The sequence below is a fragment of the Gopherus flavomarginatus genome, chromosome 3, assembly GCF_025201925.1.
Source record: "Gopherus flavomarginatus isolate rGopFla2 chromosome 3, rGopFla2.mat.asm, whole genome shotgun sequence".
Taxonomy (NCBI): domain Eukaryota; kingdom Metazoa; phylum Chordata; order Testudines; family Testudinidae; genus Gopherus; species Gopherus flavomarginatus.
The window spans coordinates 13648588-13661276 of record NC_066619.1 but is presented as its reverse complement, the minus strand read 5'-3'; the positions used below and the strand labels follow the sequence as shown (position 1 = coordinate 13661276).

At 51.0% G+C, this 12689-nt stretch overlaps 1 protein-coding gene across 1 annotated transcript in view; it reads left to right on the top strand.

Moving 5' to 3' along the window:
* LOXHD1 (lipoxygenase homology PLAT domains 1) overlaps positions 1–12689 on the top strand; it is a 209944-nt gene that overhangs the window by 183133 nt on the left and 14122 nt on the right. The gene's annotated exons all lie outside the window — the stretch shown is intronic.

Below are 12689 nucleotides of genomic sequence, written 5' to 3'. Positions count from 1 at the left end.
GTCATACTACTGTAGGGCTTAAATTGCCTAGAACTTGCATTCACTATATATCTCAATTCTGAAGGATCCATCACTGTAGTATGTAGGCACCAACCCAATTCCAGTCCTTTCAGACAATAATAAAACAACACATTATGAAAAGAAAACAAGGGACTCTCTATGTCCTTACTAAAGATTTGTTTACATTTCAAACTCTGAAAGTCTTTTTTGAAGCCCTTAGTCAACGCTTGATGGTTATCCACGTATTCTATGCAGCCAGTGCCCAGTTTTGTTTCCTGCTTTTTTTAAATCAGCCTGCTTAAATGTATCTTTATATTCATCACATGGAAGTGGGTGAATGCACTGAGCTCCTGTTTCAATAAGAGTTGTTGCTGTTCATCCTCTTTATTCATAGCTGGGGGGAAAGGCCCCTTCCTTGTATCTATCTATCACAAACATGTGCTGTGGGATTTAGAGACCAAATAGAAGGCAATCACCCTTCCCCAAAGAACTTACAGTCTGGATTTTAGACAAGATACAAAAATTATTTAAGCAAACAAAATTGGGGAAGGTAGGACAAGGGTCACATAATAACATTACATAGTTACTCATGTCTATCTAATATAGCTTATTACTGTAGTATCAGATTCTCTCCCCCTCTCTGCCCCATAAGATTAAAATAACTCATTAGCCCATACAGCAGTTGTAAAGTTCTCTGTTCTTTAAAAGCATATCTGTACTATGAGCCTCATCTCTTATGCTTGCCTACAAATTATTCTTCACTCATGCTAAGTACTCTTACATAAAGTGTGCCTCATTAAAACATGAAATATGCTTCAATCACAAGAACATCTTTAGCATCCTCAAAACACTGTTACATATTCACCCTGAGTAGTAAAGTGTTTTTGCATAGGAGTCTTTTAGAGGTAAGATTTTCTGTCTCAGAGCCTTCATGGAGTTTATTGTTAGGTTTCACCTGAGTCAAATTCGGTGATGCTCAAGTTGTTTAGGCAGTGGAGAATAAAAATACATCTGTTCCTAAAAGCAGTGTAAAAGATAAGGTCACCATTTGTCAAAAGCTGTTAAGAGACATTTGGTTATCTCTCTACTGAGTGAGAAACGGTGTGGTATGAGATACTGTATTAATTTAGATGGAATAAACAGGCCCAAAGAGTCAAAGGTGTTAACATGACCCAAGTCACTGTCCTACATGAAACAGTTTTAAACAAGGTTTTCGGTTTGGTACACAGAAACCTCAGCCTCAGTGCTGTTGTAACCCATGCCTGCTTGGGGTGGCGCTCTGTCCCCCTCTAGTGGCAACTAAACCAACTAGAGCTTGATGAGTCTGCTACAGCCTTGGCTAAGAGACACATCTTCTGCAGTCGAGGCTTATGTGTTAAGCTCCAGAGATCCCAGGTTTGATCCCGACTGATGATAACCGGGTCTGTTGGCGTTACAAGTGGGGGCTTGTCCGGCATATCAACTGGGAAGTCTCTGAAGCGCACCATTAAAAATCCTGTTAACCTTTCATTAATGATACAGAAAAGAAGGGAAAACAGTTAAAGCATTTGAAATGTCACATATTGAGTGAGGCTAAACAGCATCCCTTGTTCCCTTTCCCTATAACTGTAGAGAGTCTTTGGAAGGGAAATATCCTGTCTGGCAGTCTCTTAGAGGGTACTAACGAGGGTAGTAACTGTTCTTTGGGAAAATAAGTCAGTTGAGATGGGCAAGAGCTATGGTTGCTGTTAAAGGCTGATCCTGTTTCCTAGAAGTCAGCCAGATAAACACACAAATGAGGGAAGAGAAAAGAACAGCAAAGGCCATGGTTACACATACAGTTCTGCAGCGCTGGTAGTTACAGCTGTGTTCGTACAGCTGTGTAGGGCCAGCGCTGCAGTGTGGTCACACTGACAGCTACCAGTGCTGCAGTGTGGCCACATTTGCAGCATTTGCAGTGCTGTTGGGAGTGGTGCATTGTGGGCAGCTATCCCAGCATTCAAGTGGCTGCAACGTGCTTTTCAAAAGAGGTAGGTGGGGTGGAATGTGACAGGGAGCGTGGAGGAGACAGAGAGAATGGATTTTTGTAGTTGACACTGTTCTCAGCTCCCTGCTTTGCAAGTTCTAAGGACTGGAAGACACACAGTGCCTACCTTCAATCATTTTAAAAGTTCTGACCCCCTTCCCCCACCCCTCTCTCATTCACTAAATGCAAATTATGTACTCCTAAATAGCTGTCAGACCAAATAAGCATCTGCTCAACATGGACTTCCCCCTCCCCCTCTGCCGTGTGAGCGTGCTGTTTCTCTCTTCAAGAAAACAGCTGTGAACATTCCAAAGTAATTCCCCTGCCTGCCTCCGCTCGCTCAGCAAACAGGAGCTGTGTTTGTTTTTTAAATAAGCAGTTTGGCTGAACTCCGAGCTCTCCCTTTCTTCCAGTTTGTTGTGGACAGGAATTCTGGGATACCTCCTTATACCCTGGAGGTCAATAAAAGCGCTGGTGGGGTCCACACTTGCTGACCAGCGCTGGATCACCAGCACTGGAATTGCTACACCCGAGGCTCGACCGGGTGTACAGCCAGCGCTGCAACCAGGGAGTTGCAGCGCTGGCCGTGCTTTGCAAGTGTGGCCACATCCTAAGTTGCAGCGCTGTAACCCCCCTCACCAGCGCTGCAACTCTCTAGTGTAGCCATGGCCAAAGATGCTGTTTGTCTCTGGTGTTGACTCTCGCTTGTAACCTCACTGCTGGAGAAAAACAAGCACAGCATAGAGTTGTGTCAGCCACTCCGAGACCTGGCAAAATTGTACCAGCAGCCGGCTGTTTAGGGCACTGCATTTAGCTGCCTCTTTCTGGTCACCGGGCTTACAGCAGCGGTGCTTCAAGCTATACAGTCCTGGCCAGCTAAGCCAGACAATTATTATACAGAAGGGAGAAGGTAAGGGATAGGAACAGGGGCAGCTTCAGGCACCAGTGCAGCAAGCGTGTGCCTGGGGCATCAAGCCGAGAGGGTGGCCTGCCAATCGTCGTGAGGGCGGCAGTCAGGGAGCCTTCGGCAGCGTATCTGCAGGAGGTCCACAGGTCCCACGGCTTCGGTGGCAATTCAGCGGACTGGCAGACCTCCCGCAGAACCACCGTCTAATCCGCGTGAGTAATGAACCTCCCGCAGAAACACTGCCGAATCTGTGTGACCAGTGGACCTCCAGCAGAAACGCCGCCGAAGCCTCCCTGACTGCCGTGCTTGGGGAGGCAAAAAAATTTGAGCCACCCCTGGATAGGAAAGAGAATAAATAAAATGATAAAAGAAAAGAACACATGGAGGGGTGGACCCTCCCCAGAGTTTCTTTATTGAGGACCCCAAAAGGGAATGATGGGTGGAATAGGCTATACCCTCTTATTTTGTCCACCAGTTAAGCCTAAATTCTGAGGTACCAATTTTAGTTTATTGCTTTCCATGTTCACACTTTTCTTGTTTATCAGGTATGAGCTTAACACAGTCCTTGAGTTACATCAATAGGCCTTTTTGTTTGGACTTATTGAGCCTCTGTCTTGCTTTGTCAGCCTTTCCCATCAACATTGGTTATTATAACTTATTGTGACTTTTATGATCTTGCCACTCGATTTTTACATTTGATCTCACAAATAGGGTAAGTTTGTAGGCCCAGTTACCACAACAGAACTAACAGGAGCCCAAATGAGGTGAAATACACAAGGCTGTTCTATTCCTAGTTCTGTCACTAGCCTGCTGGATGATATTAAGGCATATATTTCACCTCCCTGTGCCTCAGTTTCCCCACCTGTAAACTGGGGATCGTAGCATCATAGCAATCTAGGGCTAGAAGGGACCTTGATGTCACCAGGTCCAGCACCCTTATTGTGGCAGGACCAAGTAAACCTAGACCATCCTTGAGAGGGGTTTGTCTAACTTGTTTAGAAAAACCTCCAATGATGGGGATTTCACAACCTCCCGTGGAAGCCTGTTCCAGAGATTAACTACCCTGATAGTTAGAAAAATTCCCCTAATATCTAACAGAAATCATCCCTGCTGCAGATTAAGCCCATTATTTCTTATCCTACCCTCCATGGACATGGAGAACAATTGATCACCATCCCCTTTGTAACAGCCCTTAACATATTTGAAGACTGTTATCAGGTTCCCCCCTCAGTCTTCTTTTTCTCAAGACTAAACATATCCAGGTTTTCTTAGCCTTTCCTCTAAACCTTTTATCATTTTTGTTGCTCTCTTCTGAACTCTCTACAGTTTGTCCATATCTTTCCTAGTGTGACATCCAGAATTGGACACAGTACTCCAGCTGAGGCTTCATCAGTGCCAAATAAAGCGGGACAATTACTTCCCATGACACTTTTATTAATCTACTGCAAAATAAATTAATTCAAATTCTGCAGTTTCTTGTTGGATCTGTTTTTGAAGTTTTTTTGTTGGAGTATTGCGACTTTGAGGTCTGCAATCACGTGTCCAGGGAGGTTGAAGGGTTCTCTGACTGGTTTTTTAATGTTATTCTTGACGTCTAATTTATGTCCACATTCCAATCTATCTTGCCACCTAGGTAATCTGGACTTAGTGATAAATGGTCACTTACACCAAAGATCACAAAATATTCAGGTTGTTGCCAGTTCCAACCGACCAGTCACTTACCCCAGTTCAATTTGTACTTCAGCTCTCACACCAAAGACAGCACTTGTAGCCAATCCTATAGTAAAAACTAACTAACTAAGAATTGATTAACCAGGAAAAAGAAATGAGAGTTATTTGTATATTAAAGCTGGCAACATATATACACAACTGAGTTATAGTTTATGGTCCCAAAAGGTGACAGAGTTATAGTAAGCTGTCCACACTGAATGTCTTTTAGGGCTAGCCTAGGTTGAGCCAGGGGATCTCTGCTTCTGTTTCCTAGCTCCAGCTCTGTGAGAATCCAAACAGCAAAGAGATGTAGAATTTTCATGTGAGTGGTCTTTGTTCCCGTCTTCCAGAATTCCAGCTGATGGAACGGTAGTATCCCATGACAGGGCCATTTGCTCAGTCTTTGTATTGTGATGCTTCACAATGGCCCACTTAGGTTTGATGGTCTTTCTTGATAAGTGGGGGAACCCTCCTCCTGCTTGGGTTCACAAGTTCACAGCAGGCATTTCTACAGTTATATAGCAAAACGTACATATCACCTTAAAGCATGGGATACAGACATTACAAGTAAGATGAACACCTGCTGCAACTTACAAGCCTTTATGAAGACTAAATATCTTTACAAGTCTCTTGAACCAGAGGCGGCTCTAGCTTTTTTGCCGCTCCAAGCACGGCAGTCAGGCTGCCTTCAGCGGCGTGCCTGCGGGAGGTCCCCGGTCCAGTGGATTCGGCGGACCCGCTGCCGACTTGCCGCCAAATCTGCGGGACCAGTGGACCTCCTGCAGGCAAGCCGCTGAAGGCAACCTGACTGCCATCCTCACAGGGACCGGCAGGGCACCCCCCGTGGCTTGCCGCCTCAGGCACGCGCTTGGAGCACTGGTGCCTGGAGCTGCAGCTGTCTTGAACAATATTGACATACAGGTGAGCTGGTCTGGTTTCCAGCTATGAGTTTGTCAGTGTTCAGCTGACACCTACTAGTTTTACCATACGTCCATATTTTCCTGGACACGTCTGGCTTTTTAGTTCTTAAATTCCCGTCCGGAAGGAATTTTTAAATATCTAAAAATGTCTGGGAAAATGTGGAAGCATGGTAACCCTAGATAATCAGTTGTGGCAGCTGCAAATCAGCTCTCGGGCATGTGGAGCCCATGAACCTCTGGCGGGAGGCTGGATTAGCTGTTTCTAATCAATCTACTGTAGTGCTCAGCTGCCTGTCAGCTGTTTTGGCAGGAAGCCAGCAGATAAGCAGCATGTGGCTGCAGTTTCCAACCGGGCTCCCACGGCAGGTAAAAGTGGTCCGTTTCCAGGGCAGAGCAGGCTTTTACTCCTCCCTGAGCAAGAAGTTGATACAGCTGTCCTGGAGGAGCTGGATCAGCAGCTCCTCTCTCTCTCTTGGCTCTGGGCTGTGGGAAATGTAAATTCCCCATTGCGCGAACTCCGAGGCTGGGAGTGGGAGAGCTGTCTGGATTGCTCTGTCCACCCCAACCCTTCACACACAGAGGGAATCTGTAATGAGTTTCTCACATACCCCCTCAGGCTGAGCGGCTGAGAGCCTGTGTGAGTTAGAAATCCCCCTGCCCCTTCCCCTGCAGTTAGCAGCCCCTGGGCCAGAGGTGTGCTCAAAGCACTTCATGTGGGTAAATAGTTCCCACCCAGCTGGTAGGATGAGACCCAGGAGAGAGCAGTTTCTGGCTAGCCTTGGCCGAGAGAAGGACCTGGTGAATGCTGATCTCAAGTCTCTCCCACAAAACTGATCAGTTTTATTTTCAGTGTCACAGTCAGTTCTTCCCTGAGACATTTCAATTGCTCTCGATAGAAATCAGAGGAAGTATTATTGTACATACCTCTGCTTCTCAATCTTTTTTCTTGAAATAGTAAATGGATCTTGGGGACTTTTGTTAATAAAATTTAAAAAAAACCTCCTGGAGTGCTCTTAATTCTATCTGGTTGTTACAACTTTTAGAACAGGTCTCTTCAGTAACTTCCTTAACATTTGAGTATGCCCTTGAAAATGACATTGTTTAGAGGGCAAATTTTCTTAACATTTAAGATGTATAGTGTCATATTGTATTTTCATTAAGACCACAGTTAAGAATTGGCCAGTTCAGTCACTGTAGATACATACTCAGGATTTCTTATTACGTTGTAAAATGTAACTGTTTCCAGGGCTAAAACAGGCTTTTAGATCAGTCATTTGTAAATACAAGTTCAATTTTTAAATTTGTTTTTATGTTTTGAATCTTTACACCTTTAATATCTTGAACTGGAGTGTGTTTTCATTTGTGCTGGAGAAATATCAAATGCATTGTTTAAATAGATTACAATGTTTTTAAGACTTTATTTCTAATTGCTGAGTAACTTAGTAAGAAAAGAGAGCACACTGCCACTGGAAAAAGATGATAACATTTGAATCTACTGGAAATACACCCTCAGGTGTCTTGGAGCTGATAGGAAACAAACAAAAGGAAGTATTTCTTCCCACAATACATAGTCAACCTGTGGAACTCATTGCCAGGGGATGCTGTGAATGTCAAAACCTTGATACCTCCATTGCCCCCATCATCACACAGGCATGAATGGCTTTAGCCTAGAAGGCAGGGAATCATTAGCTCCATTTGGAAGGGGAGATCTAGGACACCAAGACATGAAGTGACTTTTCAGAGACTAAGCAGAGAGTCTGTGGCAGAGCAAAGAATCAAACTCAGAACACCTGAGCCCCAGGTCTGTGCTTTAACCAGTAGGCAACCGTTCCTACCCTGAGGAGGGGAACCTCCTGTGTCACTTGGAGTGAGTGGGTGGAGTCAGGTCATAGACCAAGCCAACAGGAGTGGGGAGCAGAGAGAGGCAGAGTGGGGATGGGGCTTTGGGCAGAGTGGGGGCAGGGCCTCAGGGAAGGGGCAAGGCCAGGTGGGGCACCCACTGGCAAAACCAAAAGTCAGCACCTATGCCTGCAAGCCCCGTTCCGCGACTCCAGCAGCGCCCATTGGCGCTTTTCCCAGCCAGTGGGAGCCACGGAGCTTGGCCTTGTGGTGGGCGCAGCACGTGGAGACCCCTTGGCTGCCCCAATCCTAGGAGCCAGAGTGACCTGTGGCAGGAGGGATAAGTAGGCAAGTGGGGCACAAGGCCGCCCGGGGGGGGAAAAATTTGCCCCTGGCCCCGCAGAGGCCCCCATGAGAATATAGTATTCTATAGTATTGCAACTTTTTTGTAATGGAAGTGGCCCCCGAAATTGCTTTGCCCCAGGCCCCCTGAATCCTCTGGGTACCCCGTGCGGGGCGAGGTGAAGAGGCGAGCGGTGAGCCAGCAGTGGGTGTGGGGGGGAGTAGGCAAGTGGAGGTGGGGGGTGAAGAGGCGAGCAGCGAGGGAGCCAGCAGCAGGCGGGAGGGTGAGGTGGGCGGCAGGTGGAGAGGGTGAGGAGGTGGGCGGCAGGCAGGGAGGGTGAGGAGGCGGGCGGCAGGCGGAGAGGGTGAGGAGGTGGGCAGCGGGCAGGGAGGGTGAGGAGGCTGGCGGCAGGCGGAGAGGGTGAGGAGGTGGGCGGCAGGCGGAGAGGGTGAGGAGGTGGGCGGCAGGTGGAGAGGGTGAGGAGGTGGGCGGCAGGCGGAGAGGGTGAGGAGGTGGGCGGCAGGTGGAGAGGGTGAGGAGGTGGGCGGCAGGCGGAGAGGGTGAGGAGGTGGGCGGCGGGCGGAGAGGGTGAGGAGGTGGGCGGCAGGCGGAGAGAGTGAGGAGGCGGGCGGCAGGCAGGGAGGGTGAGGAGGTGGGCGGCGGGCGGAGAGGGTGAGGAGGTGGGCGGCAGGCGGAGAGAGTGAGGAGGCGGGCGGCAGGCGGAGAGGGTGAGGAGGTGGGCTGCAGGTGGAGAGGGTGAGGAGGTGGGCGGCAGGTGGAGAGGGTGAGGAGGTGGGCGGCGGGCAGGGAGGGTGAGGAGGCGGGCGGCAGGCGGAGAGAGTGAGGAGGCGGGCGGCAGGCAGGGAGGGTGAGGAGGCGGGCGGCAGGCGGAGAGGGTGAGGAGGTGGGCAGCAGGCGGAGAGAGTGAGGAGGTGGGCGGCAGGCGGAGAGGGTGAGGAGGTGGGCAGCAGGCGGAGGAGGTGGGCGGCGGGCAGGGAGGGTGAGGAGGCGAGCGGCAGGCGGAGAGGGTGAGGAGGCGGGCGGCGGGCAGGGAGGGTGAGGAGGCGGGCGGCGGGCAGGGAGGGTGAGGAGGTGGGCAGCAGGCGGAGGAGGTGGGCGGCGGGCAGGGAGGGTGAGGAGGTGGGCGGCAGGTGGAGAGGGTGAGGAGGTGGGTGGCAGGCAGGGAGGGTGAAGGAGGGCGGCAGGCGGAGAGGGTGAGGAGGTGGGTGGCGGGCAAGGAGGGTGAGGAGGTGGGCAGCAGGCGGAGAGGGTGAGGAGGCGGGCGGCGGGCAGGGAGGGTGAGGAGGTGGGCAGCAGGCGGAGAGGGTGAGGAGGCGGGCGGCGGGCAGGGAGGGTGAGGAGGTGGGCAGCAGGCGGAGAGGGTGAGGAGGCGGGCGGCGGGCAGGGAGGGTGAGGAGGTGGGCAGCAGGCGGAGAGGGTGAGGAGGTGGGCGGCGGGCAGGGAGGGTGAGGAGGTGGGCAGCAGGCGGAGGAGGTGGGCGGCGGGCAGGGAGGGTGAGGAGGTGGGTGGCAGGCAGGGAGGGTGAAGGAGGGCGGCAGGCGGAGAGGGTGAGGAGGTGGGCAGCGGGCAGGGAGGGTGAGGAGGTGGGCGGCAGGCGGAGAGAGTGAGGAGGCAGGCGGCGGGCAGGGAGGGTGAGGAAGTGGGCAGCAGGCGGAGAGGGTGAGGAGGCGGGCGGCGGGCAAGGAGGGTGAGGAGGAGGGTGGCAGGCGGAGAGGGTGAGGAGGTGGGCGGCGGGCAAGGAGGGTGAGGAGGCGGGCGGCAGGCCAGCGGCAGGCTGGGGGTGAAATGACCAGCGGCGGGTGGGGGATAGTGAAGAGGCGAGCGGCGAGGGAGCCAGTGGCTGGCTGGCTGGCTGGCAGGCAGACATATGAGGAGGCAAGTGGTGGGCGGGGAGGGTGAGGAGGTGGGTGATGGGCCAGGGGCAGGTGGGGGGGGCAGGTGAAAAGAGCAGCGGTGGGCAGTGGGGATTGACAAGGTGAGCAGGCGGGGAGGAGGAGGCTAGAAGCAGTGAGTCAGTGACAGGCGGGAGGTGGGGGGGTGAAAAGACCCAGGGGTGGGCAGCGGGGGTTGAAGAGGCAAGCAGTGAGGGGGCTAGCGGTGGCTGGGTGAGGAGGTAGGTGACAGGCCAGCAGCAGGCGCGGGGGTGTGTGTGAAAAGCCCAGGGGGTTAGGAGGGGGGGTGGAGCCAAGCGGGGACAGGGTGGGACCTGGGGCAGAGTTGGGGGGCGGAGTGGGGAAGGAATGGGGGTGGACTGTGGGTGGGGCCGACTCCCCCTCCCCCCATGAAGTGTCCTTTTCTTTGAATGTTCAGATATGATAACCCTAACCCCTACAACCTTGGCAAGAGCTGGCACCTCATCTGCCACCATGTCTCTCCTCACCCTGATGGCCTCACACATTTGTTTTGATCCGTATAGTTTATTTGTATTGTCCCATTTTACACATGATGCCAAATAGAGCAGCTGGTGGGCAGGTAAGCAGGAGTAGTGTAGCAGGGCCACATGGGTGGGAATGCATTTCCAGCTCTAGCTCTGGCAGTGGCCAATATTTGATGTTTTAGAGGAAGACTAAAAGAAAGCCATAGTGCACCCAGCAAGTTGTGCAGTGCTGTGGTGAGGGAATGGGGAACACAATTGCTTTTTGACCCCCTAAAATGGTCAGTTTACTACCTGACGTGGCTTTTTTGAAATCCGTCTCGAGTACTGGTAATTGCAGATGTTATCATTCAGGGGTGGCCAAACTGCAGCTTGCTAGCCACATGTGGCTCTTTTACAATTAAAGTACAGTTCGCAGAGCCCGCCCCGTCTCCCCCCCCACCCCATTTTCTGCCTACCAGATTGGGGATGGAGCTCGGGGTTTCTGCCCTGCAGCGGGGTGTGCTGAGTTGAACGATGCATACTGAAGGGAGGGCACAATTTAAAGGTTCAGCTCCCTCCCAGGAGCTTGAGTCAGGCCCCCCTGCCCACAAGACATCTCCCTTTTTGCACTCAGTGGCCCCTCCTTGCAACTCCTAGGTGTTAGCCCCAAGCTCCCTGGGGAGAGGCAGCAGCAGCAGCTCTCCCTGCATCTCCCAGCTGTTTGCGACTGCCTCTCCCAGGAAGGGGCCCTGAGGAAGTATGTGACCGAGTGGGCCCTGAGGAAGCATGTGACCCAGCAAACCCTGACAAAAATCTGGGAGCACCCACCCTACCCACGCATCACCTCTGGTTCTGCCCAGCAGGAATGGAGGTCTCACTATTTGGGAAGGGATGCTTATAACTATTTTCTGAGTAGGTCTGAACTGGATTTTTCTCGTACAACTGTAAAGGATCGGTGTCTGCAGACAATAGACATGACTAGCTCGTCTATGGGGCCAGGGCCATCTTTTCACACATGCCAACTCCAGCAACCCCATGAACAGAAAACAGATGGACGAATTGAACTGCTCCTTGTGGCTAAGGATGCTTGGAGGAGATAATACCTCTCCCTACATGACACTAAATTATACAACTGCCAGAGTTGAGTCAGCAAAGTGATTCTGTTTTCCCCAAAGCTGTTCTCCTCTTCTAATTATATCTGAAATGTTTTGCTTGCTATTGAAAATGTCACTTCCAGCAGTGGGACCATGCAGGAAGCCAAGTTGTGGGTTTTATTTGGACAGGTTTGCTGCTGGGGATTTCAATGACAGCAGAACAGGCTTGGAATTAAGTACCTTTTGTTAAAAACATTGATCTGGGTAATCAACACTTGTTATGGTGATCAGAAAAAAGTATGTTTGACAAAGGCACAGCAGTGACCAATGACTATTTTTAAGACTAAGGTTATACAAAAAAAGCAGTGACTGGTCAGTCACTTAGTATTTAATATCTTATAAAACTGCAGCAGAGACAAACACAGTGGTCCAAGTTCATCCCCAGCATAACTGCAGCAAAGTCAATAAAGTCCCTCTAGCCTTTTGTACAGTGCACCTTGGCCTGAGCCCAGCCCTTCTGTGCCTCCCAGGCTCCTGTTGGCATCAGTTTTAGGTCTTCAAGGAACAGGTCTCTTACAAGCATAAAGCAAACCATGCACATTGAGAGACAAAGTCAGCCCTTGCATCTACAGACAGGGGGATCAGAGTGGGAGAGGGAATCAGCTTGCGGGGCTGCTCTAGAGCAGAGGTTCTCGAACTTATTTTGCTGGGTCCCCCTTTGAAAATATTTCAGGCTATGATGACCCTGCCCTCCCATTCTTGGTACCAGACATAGCTTTTGTGGTGTCAGAGCAGATCCCTACAGAACTAAGTAACCATACCATGCCACCCTTACTTCTGTGCTGCTGCTGGCAGCACCACTGCTTTTAGAGCTGGGCACTTGGCCAGCAGCCACTGCTCTCTGGCTACCCAGCTCTGAAGGCAAGGCAAAGGACAAGCAAGGAAAAATCATGGATATTTGGTCGTGTTCCAAAAATCCACCTGGACAGAGATCGGAGGACAAAAAAAGAGGCCATGTCTGGGAAAACCTGGATGTATGTAACCCTATTTTTTGTGATCTCATGATACTCCCCCCATAGCCTCGTGACCCCCTTTTGGTTCATGGCCCCCAGTTTGAGAAATGCTGCTTTAGAGGCTCTCTGCAGGGCAGCTCACATGGCCTTAGGACTGGGTAGGCCAGGGGAGGGGTGAGGCCGGTGGATCTGCAGAGCAGTTGATCCTCTGGTTTCTCTGCCATGGGGCTACGTTAGGGAAGCACAGGGAAGCTAAGGAGCAGCTGAGTGAGCACAAGATGCTCCCACTCTTTGCCCTTCCCATATCTCACTAGAACCCAGCCTGGGCTGAGGGTCTGGCCTACAATAGGCTACTTTTTTTTGTGGTGTAATTCCATTGGCTTCAAAGGAGTTACAACAGGGGTGGATCTGGGTCCATTTACAAAGAGAGCTTTGAAATAGAATGCTTCAACTGAGGTTTCATTCCCTGAAAGGCAGCTGT